At 37.3% G+C, this 18695-nt stretch overlaps 1 protein-coding gene across 2 annotated transcripts in view; it reads right to left on the reverse strand.

Annotated features, from left to right (window-relative positions):
- Positions 1-18573, reverse strand: part of LOC121423741 (vasculin-like) — a 32496-nt gene extending 13923 nt beyond the window's left edge. For both annotated transcript variants that reach the window (XM_041619221.1, XM_041619220.1), the window contains exons 1-2: positions 18379-18573; positions 2496-3354 (exon numbers count right to left, since the gene is read on the reverse strand). The gene's annotated coding sequence lies outside the window, so the exon portion shown is untranslated. The remainder of the gene's footprint in view (positions 1-2495; positions 3355-18378) is intronic.
- Positions 18574-18695: the final 122 nt, after the last annotated feature.

The following is an 18695-nucleotide window of genomic DNA, read 5'->3' on the forward strand; positions in this document are numbered from 1 at the left end:
GTAAACATCAAGTCAACAGATGACAGATGGTCCCCAGTCGTGAACGACCAAGCACTTCCCGTAACCCCCCCTTCTCTCTCTCTCTCTCTATCCCGGCTCTAACCAGCTGAAACATGATGCGCATTCGTCTAGTTGTTATTTGCAAACCCTTTCGCAAAAAAATACCCCAACAAATACAATCATCACAAAATTAATGGCGACTTTTTTTAAATGACTAAATTTGCAAATACTCATAGATCATCATCGTCAATTGTTAGTAAATTATTTCATGATAAATTCACTAGTCCATACATATCGTAGCAGATTCAACTCGAAAGTATGGGGTAAATGAATGACTCAGTAAAACGAACTGAGGTGAAAGAGGTCTGCACATGAGACTATACAGTAGACGATTGTTGTCTGCTTAGATCTCTCGGAGCCGTGTGCAAAGCTAGATTGCGTGCATGCTCATGCGATCGACGAGTACAGATTGCGTAATATTTCGAGGTGCATGTGCACACAGCCAGTTGAAACTAAATTGTTCTCTCGTATTTCGTAAGTACAATTACTAATTAGGGAAATATTACAACATGAATTTGGCCATTATTGATTTTATTTTCCTGCCGGGATACGGTCTAAGTTGATTGATCCCGGAACCATCTCGGAACCGTCTCGGAGCCTCAGACCGCCGGGAATTCATCCCGATCCCGGACCGACTGACAACACTAGATAAAAACCACATCAAAACATGGTTCACTGGCATACCATGCTGGTCCCACGAATAAGAACATGATCAAAACTTGGCAGTCAATAGCATTCATGTAAAAACAATCCAAAATGTATATCATTTTAAAGTTACATTAGTGTACTGATAATAGGTCAATGCAAAAAATAACAGCCGCATCTTTCATGCAAGAATCCTGCAAGTGTCTTTTCATTGCCAAACTTCATGTCCATAACATATAAAACTGTGGGATTCTGGGGAATGCAAAAAGCCACTGGAAAAGGCAGTTATAGTAGTGCCTTTGTACAGGGATTCAAAGGCCCTATGCCATTTTAACAAATGCTTCCAACATCACTGTTTTGTGAAAAATAAGCGAAACTTAAAAATGTCATAACTTTACCATTTTACATCCAATTTCAATGAAATTTACAGCGTTATGTTTGTTTGATTCAAATCAACATTTTTCTGGGGTGGACTTGACCTTTAACAAACAACTATGATATGTTCTCAGGTATGTGTATACTTCATGTAGCACAAAAAAGTGCCACAAGTCATGCTCAAAGTCACTTGTAACTTATGAGTAGCCTTTATATGAAACACCATCAAGACAACCCAACAATACTTCGCATACTATCTTGGTGTGGGAAGCATTTAAACAGAAACGGAAAAAAAATGCAGACAACAATATTTTGCTCTGTATGAAAAATATTGAACACCAAAATGAAATTTGACATACAATTGCAATGTCACCTAAAAAATGTACTATGTGTTACAAAACGTAATCAAAAGTGAAAGACGCAATAGACTTCCACCGTGCAACTAACCAGAGATGCTAACTGATAGCTCAAAAAAATCCTGAAAACCCAGGCCGGGGGTCTAGGGGCCCGCCCAGGGCCCCTGGCGGGGTCAAGGGCGAAGCCCCCTGAAGCTGAAACGTTTTCTTATTCTTTAGAGGGCTGAAATCATTAATCTACAGTAGTACATAACAAATAATTAATGACATAATAAACTTCATATCATAGGCAAGAAAGGTGCTCAAAAAAAAAAAATCATGTAACCCGTACTCATTACGGTACGGGTTAACCTGCTGCGGGTTAATATGCTGCGGCCAATGGGTGCGACTCGGGACGGGTGTGTGTAGCAGCTGGGGTGCCCTTTTTCACTCACTGTACTCATCAACAAGACAATCCTATACTATTGAAAATCCATAAATCACAATTTCTATCAAAATGATGGATAGTTCACACATATGAATTGATGAATACGCACCAGAGAACACATATTTCATGGTAGCAAATAGGTTTTCAGCTGAAATCCCGCGGCAGACAACCAATCACTCACGCAGCGGCAGGCAATTGCAGCCACACCGGGCCGTGCTTCGAGCGGTTCTACCGGGCGATCGCCCGACTGGGATAGCGCTGACACCCGTATCCCTGCAGGGTATAGGGCGGCGTTTGCAACTGCTACAATGTATTGCTCGCGCGTACCGTGCAAGTACAGTACCAGCTAAACTTCATGCTGCGCACAACGCTAATAATTTTCCGTCTGCGCAAATTGGCCATCCAAAATTGAAATTGCGCTCTCCGTAGCGAACTCCGTGACAAGATTTGGAGGGGAAATTGTTACAGATTTCACTTTGACAATCGATTTTTTTTTCCGGAATATTTTTCAGCAAAGGAAAAAATCCGGAAAATTAGCAACTCTGAACTAACCAACCATGCACAGTGTACATGTAGTTAGAATTTCACTAATTGATTAAAAACAATGTAATGTAAACAGAATTTGGTCTTACCTCCTGGCCTAAGAACGAAACAGCAGAAGGGCACAGGAAAAATCAGTTATCACCTTGGGCTTGTAGGCTAAACAATCAGTCTTTCAGGAAGAATACTTTCTTTCTCACTTGCACAGGAGAAGGGATCGGTCTGGAAATGCACCCAGCTACACAATGTAACCAACTTCTTCCTTGGTTACCTCCCCATCTTAATTTCGGACTACAGACCAGTTTGTAAAAAAAATATGGAAGACAGGATTTTGTCGCAGTATTGAAGTTGAGAGAATGCAGAACGGTGCTTTAATCGACGTCAGCTCACATTGAATCGTAGAAGGGTTACAACACTTTGAAGATAACTAGCTATTTCCTTTACGAGCATTTCATCTCTACTGGTTCTGGACTTCAGCGTTTCGTCATCCTGCATTCAATCTTCCCACTGTGGCGATATATCTGATTCCTACCAAATGAGAACTATTCTGATTTGTAGAAGAGCACTTTCAATTCATTTTGTGCAAGCCAGTGTAATATAATCAACTTAGAAATAAAACTTTGGGATTAATCACCAAAAACAGAGAATTATTATTGCTTTGATCTTCTTTAGAGAAAGGAGGGCCTATATGTTTTCTTCCATATCTACAACAATGTACACCCGTTTATTTTGAAAATGACTAAGTGTGGAGTAATCTGATGGCCTAATTTGGATGGCGATACTGCAGATGAACTGTAATCACACAGACATTATTCCTCATCCAATTGACATCAAAGTGAAGATGGCTTTTATTTGCTTGCTTTCTATAGCCCTGGTGATGCACTTTTACGGCTCTATGTTGACTCCTGAGTTACCAGTGGCTGGTTCAGTTCATTTACCAAAATGGAGGTTCTGTTTGAACAAGAAAAGATATAAAAATCCATGTAAACAAGGGTCATACACTCATACAGTCCATATAGTTCTTCATATGACAATACTGAAATATTATGAACTGAAACTGCAACAAATCAACAACGATGGGTTTTACAATTACAGGAGACATCGCCTTTCAAGACACTAAAGAAATATATACATCGTATGTTTCAGAAAACAAAAGTCCATTATTCATAAATCAGTCACCACAAAGAGTGATAATACCAGTTACCCTCATCCAAGTCTTTCCTTCCCATTGAATAAATCGAATAAATATTGAATATTTACCATCTTTATCAAATCTATATCATGAAATGTGACACAAAAATTATCATGTATATTTCCACTTGTTCCTATTTACTGTGAGTCTTAGTGGAAAGTACAACTAATGAATGCACCTGGCCAATAGTGCCGTTAGCAAAAGAAATTTAGAATTATCATATAAGATTGCAGGCAAAATATTATCTAAATGTGAATTTCTTTTGTCCAAAGCAATGGCATGTGGCGTTTGATCCGAGGCCAAAGTTTGCCAAATATTTATTCATAAATATTCTTTGTGTTATACTTGTGGAAGCAGATACTTATAATAAAAGTTGTGAGTAAAATGACTGAAATAACTGTGTGTGATCAAGAAAGAGGTGAATATTTTCTAGATAGTTTTCAACTAAATCAAATAAATTTCTAGGAAATATGGAAAATAGATGGCCATTTCATGGATATGTGTAAAATGTGAAATCTCAGCAACTTTTTTTTTACCCAACAGTTAACCCTAAATGCTCATTTATTAATAGCACTGTTTTTTTTTAATAAATAAATGTAATGATTCAGAATTTCAGATGCATAAAAAGTAGCAATTGCTTTTGCTAGAAGCTCATGCAATTGCTATCTGCCTGCTAGTATTTTCTTAATGATTAAGCTATTGCTAAAACTATGCATAAAGCGATCCTTTCGCCTGTAAATTTGCTTAGATTTTTTCAAGCTGTGTCCCAGAGCAGCTTGAGCATTTGCTTGATCGCAGCATTTGCATTTTACAATCATGTTTATGCACCAGAGAACACCCCAAGGTGTACAGCGGACCTGCCAACCTCTTGGAATGAAAAACTGTATTCTGTGATCATAAAAAAACGTATTTTTCCCCTAAAAGTGTATTTCATAATAAAATGAGTGGCGCACTTACTCATCGCCGCGCTCAAGCTGCATGCAAGCTAAAATGCGCACTGCTCTTGCAGATGAAAAAAAAACATGAAAAAAATTTGCATACATGTATCTTACCCTTGTTTTAACAAAATGATTGAAAAAATAAAGTTACCTGAAATTACATTGATCTAATAAACATATTTCATTATTTGTGTAAGTTTTATGAAATAGAGACATTTAGAGATGATTTTTCTCAATAAATAAGGATTTTTAAAACTTTTTAAAAGAAAAAACATACTGCTGTATTTTTATTGCAGAAACGTACTGGTTGGCAGGTCTGGTACAGTAGCATACATGTTTTTTCGTAGTAAGTACAAACTGAATGCCAACTATATAAATTTATCAATTAGAAACACATTTACATGTATTGTAAAGGATTAGTTTGACACTACATCTAAGGAAAGATTTTGCACTGGTGTGACGTTGTTTGTTATTGTTCAAACCACTAGCAATCGCTTTATGAAGGCAAGAAAATGGTTTGAGCACAAGCCAAGGGTTATGCATACCAAATAAAGCAAATACTAATGATCTATTGCTTGGCTATCAATTACTTTTGCTTGAAGCAATTGCTACTTTTATGCATCTGGCCAAATGACTTAGGCCTAAATAAGATATGTCATGAAATTGGGATTCTGTGATTTTGAATTGCATATCAACAATTATGGTAGATCCCAAGAAATGGATGGTAGAATTGCTTTCTTGACATTCATTATTTTACGGGTTAATGCTTAGCTGGATTTTCATTTTTTTTTTTTGGGGGGGGGGTGTTCTCATTTAACACCTTTAATCTTTTGTAGATTGCAAACAATTACAAGTTTGATTTGGGGTTAACATAAGATTTATGGATTTGAAAAGTTATAATTTTGTAATGCAACCTGTGCGAGCAGCTTCCCTCATGTAAAAAAGAATTTCAAAGTCATTTTTTCATAAAATAAAAATGTTTTTATCTGACAAGGCCACAAGGGCTTATATTAAAATTTAAGACTACATGTATCGCATGAAAATTAAGATCAATAGTTTACAGTAGCTTTACACTTCACCTTTAGATAAATGCACCTGCCAACATACTTAAATGTAAATTTTAAAATAATTCACACAATTGAACTAAAAGAAACAACCTTGAACAAGTATAATTTTGTTTTGGCTGATTCTGAGGACTAAGTTTGTTTATTACATGTACAGAATGTATGCATTTAATTCTCCAGCATAAGTGGATGATGAGACGAATAGGGGAGATTGGGGTTAGTTGGAAGTTGGAACAGGGGTTAAGTTGAAACATTGTAATTTTCTTTAACACCTATAAATAAATTCATGCAATACTGCCCTTGATTTATTACCATTAGCAACAGCCACCCACCATACATGTATTGTACACAACACACGTGCATCCAGACTGGTGAAGTTAGAAAGGAATGTTTCTTTTTTCACCTTCTGAGTATTTTTTTTTCTTTCAGAAATGTTTTATTATCTCAGAGAAGTTAAGACACTTGTACCAAGCTACAAATCAAAGTTATTAATGTACATGGTGAAGTCCCCTTTTTGTGCTGTAAGCTTTCAAATGTCACATGGGACTCTGGGGTTAGTTGGAACAATATTGAAAGGGCTATTTGGAACAGTAAATGTTTTGGTTTAAAATCTTAACTGCAATATATTTAATAATTAGTTGCCAAATTAAATTACCTGACGTATTTTTGGTTTTCATGCTACATGTACAGCAAGCCTTGAAATAAGCGGGCGCTGAGCGCAAATTCACGCTCATAACGCCATCAATTGCACCCATGAAGCCCCCAAATCATCAAAATTTTGACAACCGGGCGCAAATATTTTCCAGGTAATTGCGCCCGCCGTGAGTGAGCAGTGAAGCCATATCATACATGTAATTTAAATATCTGTAAAGCCAAAATCAAATAACTTTCAATTTACGATAAACCCAGTTTAAAATAGCCAAGTGCGTCTTTTTTTCTGCACCATAAAAAGTGAGCTACGTCCGTCTTTTTTTTTTCCTGTAATACATGTGCGCGCGTTCTTCCGGTAGCGGTTTTCCCATACTTCACCATGTGCAATTTCTAATGCACACATTGCCAGTTGGGATGTCACAATTCTGTGATATAGTAATTCGAATTGCACAGGAGATAAATCCCTGTTCACAGCACATACGATGTGTAAGTCTTATCCTCACAGTCGCCGACCTAGACAGGAATAACCGTCGTTTCTGGGGATTTATTCAACAATTTCTGACATTTTACTACAATCCCCATTTACCGACGGCAATGTGTCAGTACGAGCCTTCATGTGTAATCTGGTCCGACAATTCGGCGGACGGGTTTTGTCCAGATTTGTTACTTCTTTTAGATTCTAAATGACATTTAAATCTTGGACGAAGGTCCACTATTTTCGTTAGACTCTAATCTTTCTATTGATACCATATACATTTTATAATATTTTGAAAATATACGTTACCGATGAGTTATTCCCCGGGTTATTCCTTATTTTTTGACTTTCTGCCGGAGAGGAAAATATGGCAGCCGTCAACGAGTTGTGCTTTTATCAAGGCTTTCCGATTAAATTTTCGATATCTTGGCCAATCAATGCGAGCGACAAGTTCCGAACGCATGCACATCAATATGTCCAAGCGCAGCGCAAAGCAGCGGCACAAATCGCGATAGGTAGCGACTGGTAAATACGTCTGTAATGATGATGACGTCATCCAAGATGGCAACTTACGTTGACCAACGAAAGGATCGAAGATGACGATGTTTCGATCATCATTTCAAAAGAATTAGCGGTAACTGAGGTCTAAGGTACGATATTTCTGAATTTTAAACATTTTTTCGTAAATATGGATGTGATTTCTTTTTCATAATATGACATTTTATGTACAAAAAAACGATCGGAAAATCGGGTTCCCGCTGTTAGATCTAACGTTACTGCTAAAATACGTTGTCTGTACGTACGGGCCTCCAAGCTTTTCAGTCTATGTATTGGTGAGTAAGCCAACGCAGTTCAGCGGAACAACCAAAATACAGAGACTGAAGCTTTTGGTCTATCGCCGACCTTGCTTGTCAAAACGGAGCCTTAATAATCCAAAATAACTTAGCTTATAGTTGTGAATTGTAGCTTTTTAATTTCTTTCCTAGAGAGGGGTAATATCAGACAATGAATAATAACTTGAGTGTGGTGTTAGCAAGCCAGTTTTGAGCTCATGTTGTCTGCCAGAGCTCTGGGACTGGGTGAGAATTCTATCAGTAATGGCCTAAGTGATGGTGATTTTCCGTTTGAGATAGAGTTTAGATTTCATGTTAATTTTTTTTAAACTGTCAAAAAACTTAATGATTTTTTCATTGTGATGAATATTTAAGTTATTAATGAATACATTTTCACCGAATTCAGACTCTCCCAGAATGAAAGGCATTTTCTGTGGAGATCTGCGTTTTCAAATAACTTGTGAAAAACTTAAGGTACGTGAATCTACAATACATGTACATATAGCCTGTGGCTATGTGCTGGAATTTAAATAGACTGAGTTATTTATTGATTTCGTTTCTTAATTTCTTTAACATAATTTATATGCAATCCAAGTGCACCTCACAGCCACAATCACACACAAACACTCACCCACTCCCGTGATTCAAACCATTAAAAAAAAACCTTAAAAATTATTTTTTTTTCTAAATTTATTATTTGATCTGAATTCTATCTTTCTCCATCTCTCTCTCTTTTTTTTATTCATTTATTTAGATTTTTTTTTTTGGGGGGGTTCATTGATCGTGGTTCATTAAAGATGAAAATAAATAAGCCCATGTGTGTGTGTGTGTGGTTGTAAAGGGGATGTGGAGTGAGGGTGTCAAAACACTTAAACATTTAAATCTGATTTCTTAAATGTTTGAATAAGCCTAATACTTTGCATATGCTATTCATGTACTAATTAAAAAATTGCTTACTTTAAACAAATTTGTGGTGTGGTTCACCGTTATATATATATTTTTTAAAATTGCCCCTGGTTCCAGAAAATTGCCCCCGGTTCCTGTAAAAAGCCCGTGAGCAGGGGGCAATTAAAAAAAAATTGCCACCGGCTCACAGGTGCTTATTTCAAGGCTTGATGTACAGTACATGTAAATGTATGTAGGTGCATTTTATTGCGTACCGTACCACGCACCACACTTTGTTTGTATCTCATGTTTGACAACAATGTTCAATAGTTCTTAGCATAATTTTCCTTTTCATTCATTCATTCATCCATTCAGTTCTGACCTTTGTTATATGGTATACATGTAGATACATGTAAACACATGTAGTTCAAAGTACAGTTAAAGGTGTGTGTTCCTATAATCATTCACAACTTTGCCCCTACCTAATGAGTATAAATAAGATCTTGGCATCATACATTTGTCATGAAAGCCACAACAGTATTTACATGTCATACAGTGTCAGCCTCCATATCCATTTCATTACTGAGTTACAATAAAAAAAACATTGTATAAATAATTATCTGATCAATGTCACATAAATTTGATGCAGAAGTACATGAAATTGCTGATACACAATAATGGCTTGTAAAATCAAACACACACAAAATAACTTTCAAAATTCTCCTTAACAGTCGGCTTACATGAGTGGCTGTATATCAAGTGTAATAGTAAACATAAAGTTCAACAATCTGAATACACACCTACATGTCCATGTTGTAGTGCCTTGATGCTCGGCCTTGGCCTTAAGGCGCCTTAAGGCCTATTTTTTCAAAGCCTTGGCCTTGAACATTCAAGCCTTGGCCTTGAGAGGGCCTTGGCCTTGGCCTTGAGGATTTTGAGCCTTGAAATTTCAAGGCATTTTCAAGGCCTTTTCAAGGCATTTTGTATTTTGTACTTTCATTTGTTTTATACAAGTAATTATAAATGTTTCAATTGTTCTGTACATCTAATGACACTAAATACTACCAGTCAGCGTTCTCGCTACCACGCGTCACGGTTGTCGGGCGCCGACAACCCTGAAAATTTTCAGGGGAAATCCGACAACCGTGAACTTCCCCGACAACCGTGGCCGACAACTGTAAAACAGGCCTAGATCTACAAAAAATGAATATATTAATCTGCTTTTCAGATCCTAAAATAAACTTGACGATTATTTCGTCCAAGATTTCTTCCCGGGATTTCTTTGACTCACTCACTACGCTACGCTATACGATACGACCTCGACTCGAGGCCCAATCTCTTTTGTGGGAAGCAAGCGCGAAGATGCTTACCTCGCTTGCGTATCGCATTGCTCACATTATTTACGTCTTTAAAATGGTAGTAAATACGCTAAAAAAATAAAGTGAGTTGAGAGGGGTACCGTAGGTTACTGGGTTAGGCAATGTAATTATTAGGTTATTACGAATTTCAGTTTTCAGTTGATATTATCACTTCTCTTTTTCAAAAGTAAAGTGTCAAAAATAATATCAAAATTCGATCGGATTTTAATTTTATCTCGTCCCAGCCTTTGCTACATCGGCTACATAAATTCATTGAATGCTTCTCTAATGACACTCCCGTAGATCGAGCGAATTGAGAAAATTATTCAAAGATCACGTTGATAATGACAAAGCCAAAGCCAGGAATGGATTGACATAATGTCCAACTCATTTACTTACAGCATAATGATTTATTCATTCACATTTATATTCCGATTTTACTCCATAATTTCCAAAGTCTTGATCTCTACATCGATCTTTTGAAAGTGTTGATTAATTTCGCGACGGTGTGTCTACCAAGTTCTGTATCACCGCACGAGCGCTCGCAACGACCACATTCAGGAAACAAATCGCACATGGCATCAAAATCCTTGATCTGGGGATCCGAGTCTTCCAGAATTAGATGGGATCCAAAACTAATTCAGTTTGAATGTTTTTTTTTCCAGATATTCAATGAATCTGTTACAATTTTCATAAGTAATTATCTTTATTAATATCATTCACATTTGTTTTCATTACAACTCATCTTTTTAATGTGAATTATACGTATAAACATGTATTTTCATTTGTATTGTTCTTTATTGCTAATGGCCTGCCAATTGAATAATGAGCGCACCTGTCACGGTCCTGAGAAATGTTTTTAATCATCACGGTGAATGCTTTATGAATTTGTTGCACAATTGCTTAACTACGATCTAAAATAAAATATTATTTGAAAAAATTGATTTGTTTGAAGGAGAAAGAAAGAATAAAGGGGGAGGGGTGGTCGTGGGCAATGTAGATGAAAATTATGGGATGTTTGTGACTTTATGATGGGGGTCGGAGGGGATTGGCGAAAAGAAGTCAATGTTCGGAGCGAATGAAATTAATATTCATTTACGGATGTGTCTACTGTGATTGATCATTGTGGCTGCATAGTCTTTATGGCGATTGAAAAATCCACCTTGGGTCGGGAGGGTTACGTGATTCAATAGATTTCGATAGAAGTACACACATTAAAAAAAAGAGGATTGACAATTCATTCACAGATATTCATTTTAAGTACGGATTGTGTGAACGTTTTAGAGGATATGTATTTCGTTGTTTACGCCCACAATGAGTTGCTAGTATAATTTGAATATCGTTGGATGAATTTTTCAATTTCACTGATGTTATGTTTTCTATCGGCATTGTGCTTTTATACAGTTAGCTTTACAACGTCGTTAGCCTAATTACTGCGAGTGGATGATATTCATGAAATGAGTTGGAATGTGAACGAGACGCCCCAAAACCGATGGCACGTGATCTAATTAGTATTCATTATCTTGGGCTTGAGCCAATCATTGTGCTTGAACGGGTTTCCCCGATCCCCCCCCCTGGAATGTGTGCCACCGTGTGTGACCTTTTAACCTGTTGTTTGAGTGCGAACCAGCTGATTTCGTGACCTCAAATATTCTTCATGAATATTCCTCTACTATTTTTCTTTATTTCTGTTCTAACAAGTTGTACTTCTTTTATTAATAGAGTTTGGAACAGGATACTATATAATTGAACAATATATTTAGCATGACATATTTTGCCACTTTTATTCTTATTTCTTTAAATCTGTTTTCACTTCACATGCTATATATTTTTTAATTTCATATCCTTGTATACACTTTATTTCAGAGTTACCCCCCCCCCCCCCGAGTTGTTTATCTCTTCCATATTGAGAAAATAACGTTCCAGCTTTCCTCATTCTTTTGGAAGAGTACTAATAAAGAAGAAGTTTGTTTGCTAGTCTTAAATTGGAGGCTTGCCTTATTGGCAAGAAATCAATGATAGCACGATATGATTAATAAAAGTACCAGTCGTGGTTAAAATTCAGTTATGGACATTTTCCAGTCATAATTAATGCAAACGTTTTTAGTTTCATCCAACTATTCCTTATTTCAAATACATGTATAGTTTACTGAAGAATATGCATTGTGGTAGTTTGACATTTTAGAACCGACTGAAAACGTAGACTAGCCCCTTTCACGAACCCTCCTCCCATCCATTTTGTTTACGGAAAAGTACAAATTGCGCAATCTTGATCGAGAACCATGCACATGGTCATCAGAAATCTGATACTTGTGTTGTCTGGGGTTTTCATTCTAGATCTATGGGAGGTGTGGGGGGGGGGGAGTGGAAAATACCGTCAGATCAAATACGCAAAGGCGAGACAAAGCTTATTTGACTTTGAAGGAATATTGCTTAGATATCGAGGTTTCTTGAGCATTCATGATGATGTATTTTGGGATTAATTCAATGTTGGCCCGTTTTATACGCTGCTGAGTGCTATACAATTAAGAAAATCTTTTTATTTTAATACTGTTAAAACGTGAATTTCTGTAAATTTAAAACTACACCTAAAGTGATATTGTGATGCAATTTATTGAATCACGTACCTCGATCTTCCCACTCATGATGCAAGAAAATATTTTTAGAATTTAAAATCACCAAAATATACATGTAAAGAAAGATTATTCAGCCATCATCATCAGTAGAATTCTAAAAAAATATATTCGCTTTGAATATTGACTTCTTCACCAATCCCACACACACGATCTCAACATCCCCTTGTCATTGTCCAGGCCACGGCCCCTCCCCCATCGCTCTCTCCCGTCGAACATCTACAACCCCCCCCCCCCCTCTTCCCCTCTCTTTCACATACGCTGTATTTGTAGGCCTACATATTGTATTACCTAAAAATATTTTTCCTATCAATTAACCTATACTTTCAAAACATTATAAATCGCAATTGATAACAAAATCGTAATATTAAAGTTTTATGAATGACTAAAAATATTCCTCACGCTCTTGATGAGCACATTCATTATTTTATAGGTGAGTAACGAACAAACACAGCAATAATTGACAGTGATAAAAGAATCTTGATAAAAGATTATAAGAGTAAACATCATCAACAGAAATCTTATGAGAGTTAGTTTCAGTGAGTATCTGAATAAAAAAAAACATTCATGCAAACTATATTAGTTAATTGGGGACCCCGTCTCATGAATACCGATGTCCATTATTTGAAAGCCTCGGAAGAAATCTTCCGAGACATCCAAATAAAGTTGGAACAATCTTTGGATTTCGTAAGGGCGTGACGCGGTGCAAGCTCAAAGGGCTACGCATGCATGCGGTCCGTAGATTTAGTCGGTCATTGACATAATAAGCAACACGCATTTACAAAATTAATCGCACTTTTACAATGATGAAGCGATCTAAACATTGAAATAATGGACTTAATTTATCGATGCCATCAATGTGAATAAATCAATTAATTGTAAGTATAAAATGAGATTGACATTTCCTTTCACCTTTTTAAGATATCAGTACCGGTAATTGCCTTTCTGCTTCAATCGCAATTCGCGCAACTGTTACGGCTGTGTGGCCGGAGAAGCATTAAACAGACATAAAATGTGGTGCATTTAGCAGCAATCTAAGCTCGTCGATATTGATATTTTCGATAGCTACCGCGCTTTCGCGAGGGAGGGGGGACACCCCCCTCCTGAACCCTCCCCCCGTGCGTGCGAAGCACGCACGGAGGCCGCTGCGCGGCTTTCGTCGCTTCGCGCCGACAACCGTCAGAGTGAACCTGGCGAGAACGTTGCTACCAGTCAGCAGCAGCAGAAGCAGTAAGTGTACTTAGCAGTGCCATCAATTGCAATTATCATCACATAATTATGTAACAAAGAGAAGTGATGAAAATTAATATGATTTATTGGTAATATGATGTAATCATGACTAATAAGGATAATGACAATATCAATAATAATGATAATAATTATGATTAGGATTATAGTCAGTGGCGTAACTACAGGGGGCATGGGGGCACGTGCCCCCCCCCCCCCCATCGGCTGACTAAAAAAAAGGAGGAAAAGAGGGAGAAAGGAAGAGAAATGTAGTGGGAAAGAAGACATTAATGTTTTCTGATCTGAATATCAAAAATATTCAGCTCGCGCTTCGCGCTCGCATCATTTGGTTAGTGAACTACGTAAGGTCTTCTTGGATTCCTACAAACAAGCCTTAAAATGCCCCTCTTTAGGTCTGAATTTCCTAAATTTTCAGCTCGCGCTTCGCGCTCGCAAGATTTGATTAGTGAGATGGGTATGTTAATCATGATTACAAGTGCTTTATGTGCATGTTTAGATGTAATTCTAACAAAATCAGCAAGCGCTTATTGGCACTCCCATTAGATGACTATGGTGAGATGTGTATAATCTTAATAGATAAAAGATTCCTAAAATATAGTCCTTAAAATCTTCCTGTTTGGGGTCAATATTTACAAAAATTTCAGTTCGCGCTTTGCGCTCGCATTATTTAGCGAGACAGGTACGTATCACGATTAAAAAAGATTGATTGTAATGTCCCTTTTTAGGTTTGAATATCAAAAATTTTAAGCTCGCGCTTCGCGCTCGCATTATTTGGCTAATGAGATACATGTCCGTTTATTGGCACTGTCCTTATGAAAATATCTCTATTAGGTCAGTATACCTGGCAACTGGGCGCGCTTCCCGCGCTCACTAGGCAATTCCAAGTTTTTGCTGGTGCCCCCCAATGCCGTGACCCACGGTACGCCACTGATTATAGTGATTTTATGACAGGAATAATTCTAACAGATCTGACTGCAATTTTGACAACAATTTTCATACTTTAAAAATAGCTTACTCTAAAGAATGATAACAAGGTTGATTTCTATTCCATTAGGTTTTCCTTGTATTATTTTCTTTGACCAACAAGAATGTTTTAAGTCTTAATGATATTCTGAAAAGATTCGGTATAGTTGAACACAAACTTCAATTTCGTCATTTCCAAATGGGCTATGGCATCAATGGCATGATGAGCCAAAAATTTTGAGGGGCCAAGCATGGCATACAGAGCAAAATTTTAGGTTTCAACTTGGATTGTGCTTGCATAAATTATTGTTGAGTAAGGTTCGCATTCAATTTACACAAAAAAATGCTTAGAATGTCTAGTTTTTAGGTCGGAATATTACAAATTTTTAAGCTCGCGCTTTGCGCTCGCATTATTTGATTGGTGAGTTATGTATCCTATTTATGAGTCACTAAATGCAGTCCAGAACAGCTTCCTTTTCTGGTCAGTAAAAATTTCAGTTTGTGTTTTGTGCTCGCGTTAATTTGTTTAGAAAGATGCACACCTTTTTCATGATTACAAAAACAGCTCGAAATACTTAAATTTCATTTCTTATTACATCTTATTACAACATCTCGCAAGGATGCCCTTTTAACAGTGATTAGCACCATAATTGACCCAAAGTCGAGTTTTACAACTTCAAAATTGATTTTTTTTTTCAAAACCACTTGCTCGCTATGCTTTCTATAGCGGGAAATTAAAGCCTAAATCAAAATATCTGTCTTATCAATTAGAAATCACTTAAAAAAGCTTTGCTGAACTGCACCAAAATTCTCATTTTGACTTATACTGTGCATTTTTGGCTTTGACCCCCCCCAAAAAAAAAATACATTCTGCCTCCCCTGTCCCAGGTAGAGGAGAAAGACATATGTTGAGAATGGGCATGCCAGGATCAGATCACCTTGGTAATAATAATTATTGCAATGTGAATCGCCTAGAACAATAATTAAATGTACAAAGGTAACTATATATTTATTTTAATTTTATGTCTAAATCTACATGATCTATCATGAAATTATTTTCGTTTTAAATGTACAAGGGTCAAAAATTTTGCTCGCTCACACCTTTTATACATTTGGTCCTGTGTGTCATGTATGCCGCCAAAGCATTGTCTATTTTTTTTCCATATATTGTACAATTGAAATGCCTTGGCCTTGGCCTTGAGGTTTTCAGGCCTTGGCCTTGGCCTTGGGTTTCCATGCCTTGGCCTCAGCCTTGGTTATTGAAGCCTTGGCCTTGGGTATTAAAGCCTTGGCCTTGGCCTTGGATGTTTGAGCCTTGACTACAACACTGCTACATGTACATGTAGACCTATTTGGACTTTACAGCCATTTTTGTTCCAAATTCTAACCCCAATCTCCCCTAAGGCCCTAAGCTAGAAAAAAAAGAGTGGAAATTGAGTGTTGGAAAAAGTGGATATTGTCATCAATCAGAAAATCTTTTAAAAAGCAGATTTCCGCTAAATTTAAGCAGATTCCATTCTCATACATGTATGAAGTCTCACTCAGCTGAACTCACCATGCTCACTCACTCATGCCAGATCATGTATCCTGTAAATCTATGACATTTTAAACCTTTAAATAAATCCATTAATATTTTTCATTGATTCACAGTCATGACAGCCAGTCAATCATGTCAAAACATTGTCATTGCATGTCAAACAAAAAATTCTCACTTCTTTCAACTTTTAAAGTATGGCAAGTTCCCCCTTGTCTGCGCACACGCGTATCTGAGCCATTCTAGTAAAAGAAGATACGCAAAGTCGCAATGAACACAAATTTTGCACATGCAATGCATAGACAGATATATATTAACTAAAAAATCTGACTCAAAATGGTGGAAAAATAAGGAATTTTGGGCATTTCATGTGACGGCCTCAAAATGCAATCTTTCTCATCAAAATACATGAATTGTGTGCAAAGTGAATGGGTGCGCAGACATGGGGTACCATTTTTTTTTTCATTCTGAAAATGACTGCCCGAGGTTTTTTCCAAGAAAATCCTTTATTTCTTTCAAATTTTTATAAGATATTTGGTACACTTACTCATAATAATATAGAGAACATTATTAAATGGAATATTTTGTGAGTTAAAAAGAAATTCATGTCAGGCCCTAAATCTGAACTCAAATTGTTAGGTGCGCGGAGTTGGGGACTACCATCAATCATACATATGATTGTGGGCCCCAAGTTTGTGTACCTAAACAATTTGAGTTAAGATTTAACTTGAATTTCTTATTTAACAAAATCTTTTGGTTAATACTAGTGTTCCTTATAAGTGTACCAAATTTCTCATTAAAAAATGAAAGAAAATATAAGATTTTCTTGAAAAAACCTCGAGCAGTCATTTTCAGATTGTAAAAAAAAATGGTGCCCCATGTCTGCACACTCATTCACTTTGCACACTATTCGGGGATTTTGATGACAAAGCATTTTGAGGCCGTCACATGAAATGCCCTAAATTCATTATTTTTCCACCATTTTGAGTCGGATTTTTCAAAGAATACCTGTCTATGTATTGCATGTGTAAAGTTTGTGCTAGTTGCGTATATTCTTTTACTAGAATCGCGCAGATACGCGGGTGCGCAGACTTGGGAGACCGCGCAGACATGGGGGGACTGACCCATGGCCCCGGGGGGGGGGGGGGGGCACTCAGTATATAATGCATAGTGGGTATGTGCCGCGGAGGGGACCCCCATTTTTACACTCAAATTTCTGTTCCAAGGCATAGCATTTTTGCCTTGTTGAGCAAAAGAACAAAGAAAGCCGCTCCAAGGCATAGCATTTTCTTCTTATCGAGAAAAAAGAAGAGAGAAATCCGCTCCAGTCAAAAGCTTCGCATATTTTTCGTTAAGCCGCTCCGATCGCGTTGAAGGAGCTGCAATTTTGGTGAAAAGCGGCTGCAGAGCTCCCCGGCGGAGGCCGCGCTAGCTGCATCATGCACACATGACCGTTCCGTAGGGATGCATACGCGCTCACACGCTGGCGATCCGTTCCAAGGACCCCCGTTTTCACAAACATTTGTCGTTCCGAAGCCCGTTCCGAGGACCCTCCTTTTTACAATAAGCCCGTTTTTTGTCTCGCCCGCAGCACACCCCCACCACTTTTTTGGTCGAGTGCCCCCCCCCCAGGGCCATACATCATGACTCGGCGTACGCATGGTCAATTGTATCGAGTCAACATGTCATTTCTTTTCAAATCAATATTTCATTTTTACTTCTTAGGCTAATTTGAAATTTGATTGAAGAATTCAGAACTGATTTGATTTTTCTCACGTTAGTCACTAACTCATACAATTCATAACTTCGAAAAACAATCGAAGTTTTCTTCGAGTCTTGACAAAACTGTTCACAAGTCGGTCTCACTCAACAAATAAAAAATCAAACTCAAAATCATATTAGACATATTGAAAATCTAACTAGCCTAGATCTATATTGTCGAAATCCACTCAACATTAACAATTTAGTTAGGTAAGACGAAAAATTATTGTAATTAGATAGGATGAGACATCAAAATCAAATTCACAACAGCTTCAGCAGTTAGTTTATAAAAATTATAAGTTAGCCGCGCCGTCTCTGTGACTGTGTTGATTGTCGGTTCGTATGCAATGTGCACCGCCGTAGCGTAGCTAACGCGTCCCGCGAAAAAAAAATCAGCATGGACAGGAACAAAATTATCAGAAGAATGGTGCTTGGTTTACCTCTGAAAAACTTCCAAATGATTACTTTCACCTCTACTGGCTATGAAAGTTATATAGAATCAGCGGCTGGTGACTTCGTGACACATACATAAGGTGCTCAACTGCAATCGTCAGTGGATTAAAAATGGTCGAATCAATTCCGCGTTTTTGTTGTTGTGTAGTTTTCCCTATTTCGAACAGCATGCAATATAGCAATATGCAATATGCAGCTAGCTAGCATAGCAGTAGCATGCAATATGGAGGACGTAAAATCTCGTTTGTCTTTTATTTTGGGTTCGTAATCTCGACTAAATCGTAAATATCGTAAATGACGAGAT

This window comes from Lytechinus variegatus, chromosome 11, assembly GCF_018143015.1.
Source record: "Lytechinus variegatus isolate NC3 chromosome 11, Lvar_3.0, whole genome shotgun sequence".
Taxonomy (NCBI): Eukaryota; Metazoa; Echinodermata; class Echinoidea; order Temnopleuroida; family Toxopneustidae; genus Lytechinus; species Lytechinus variegatus.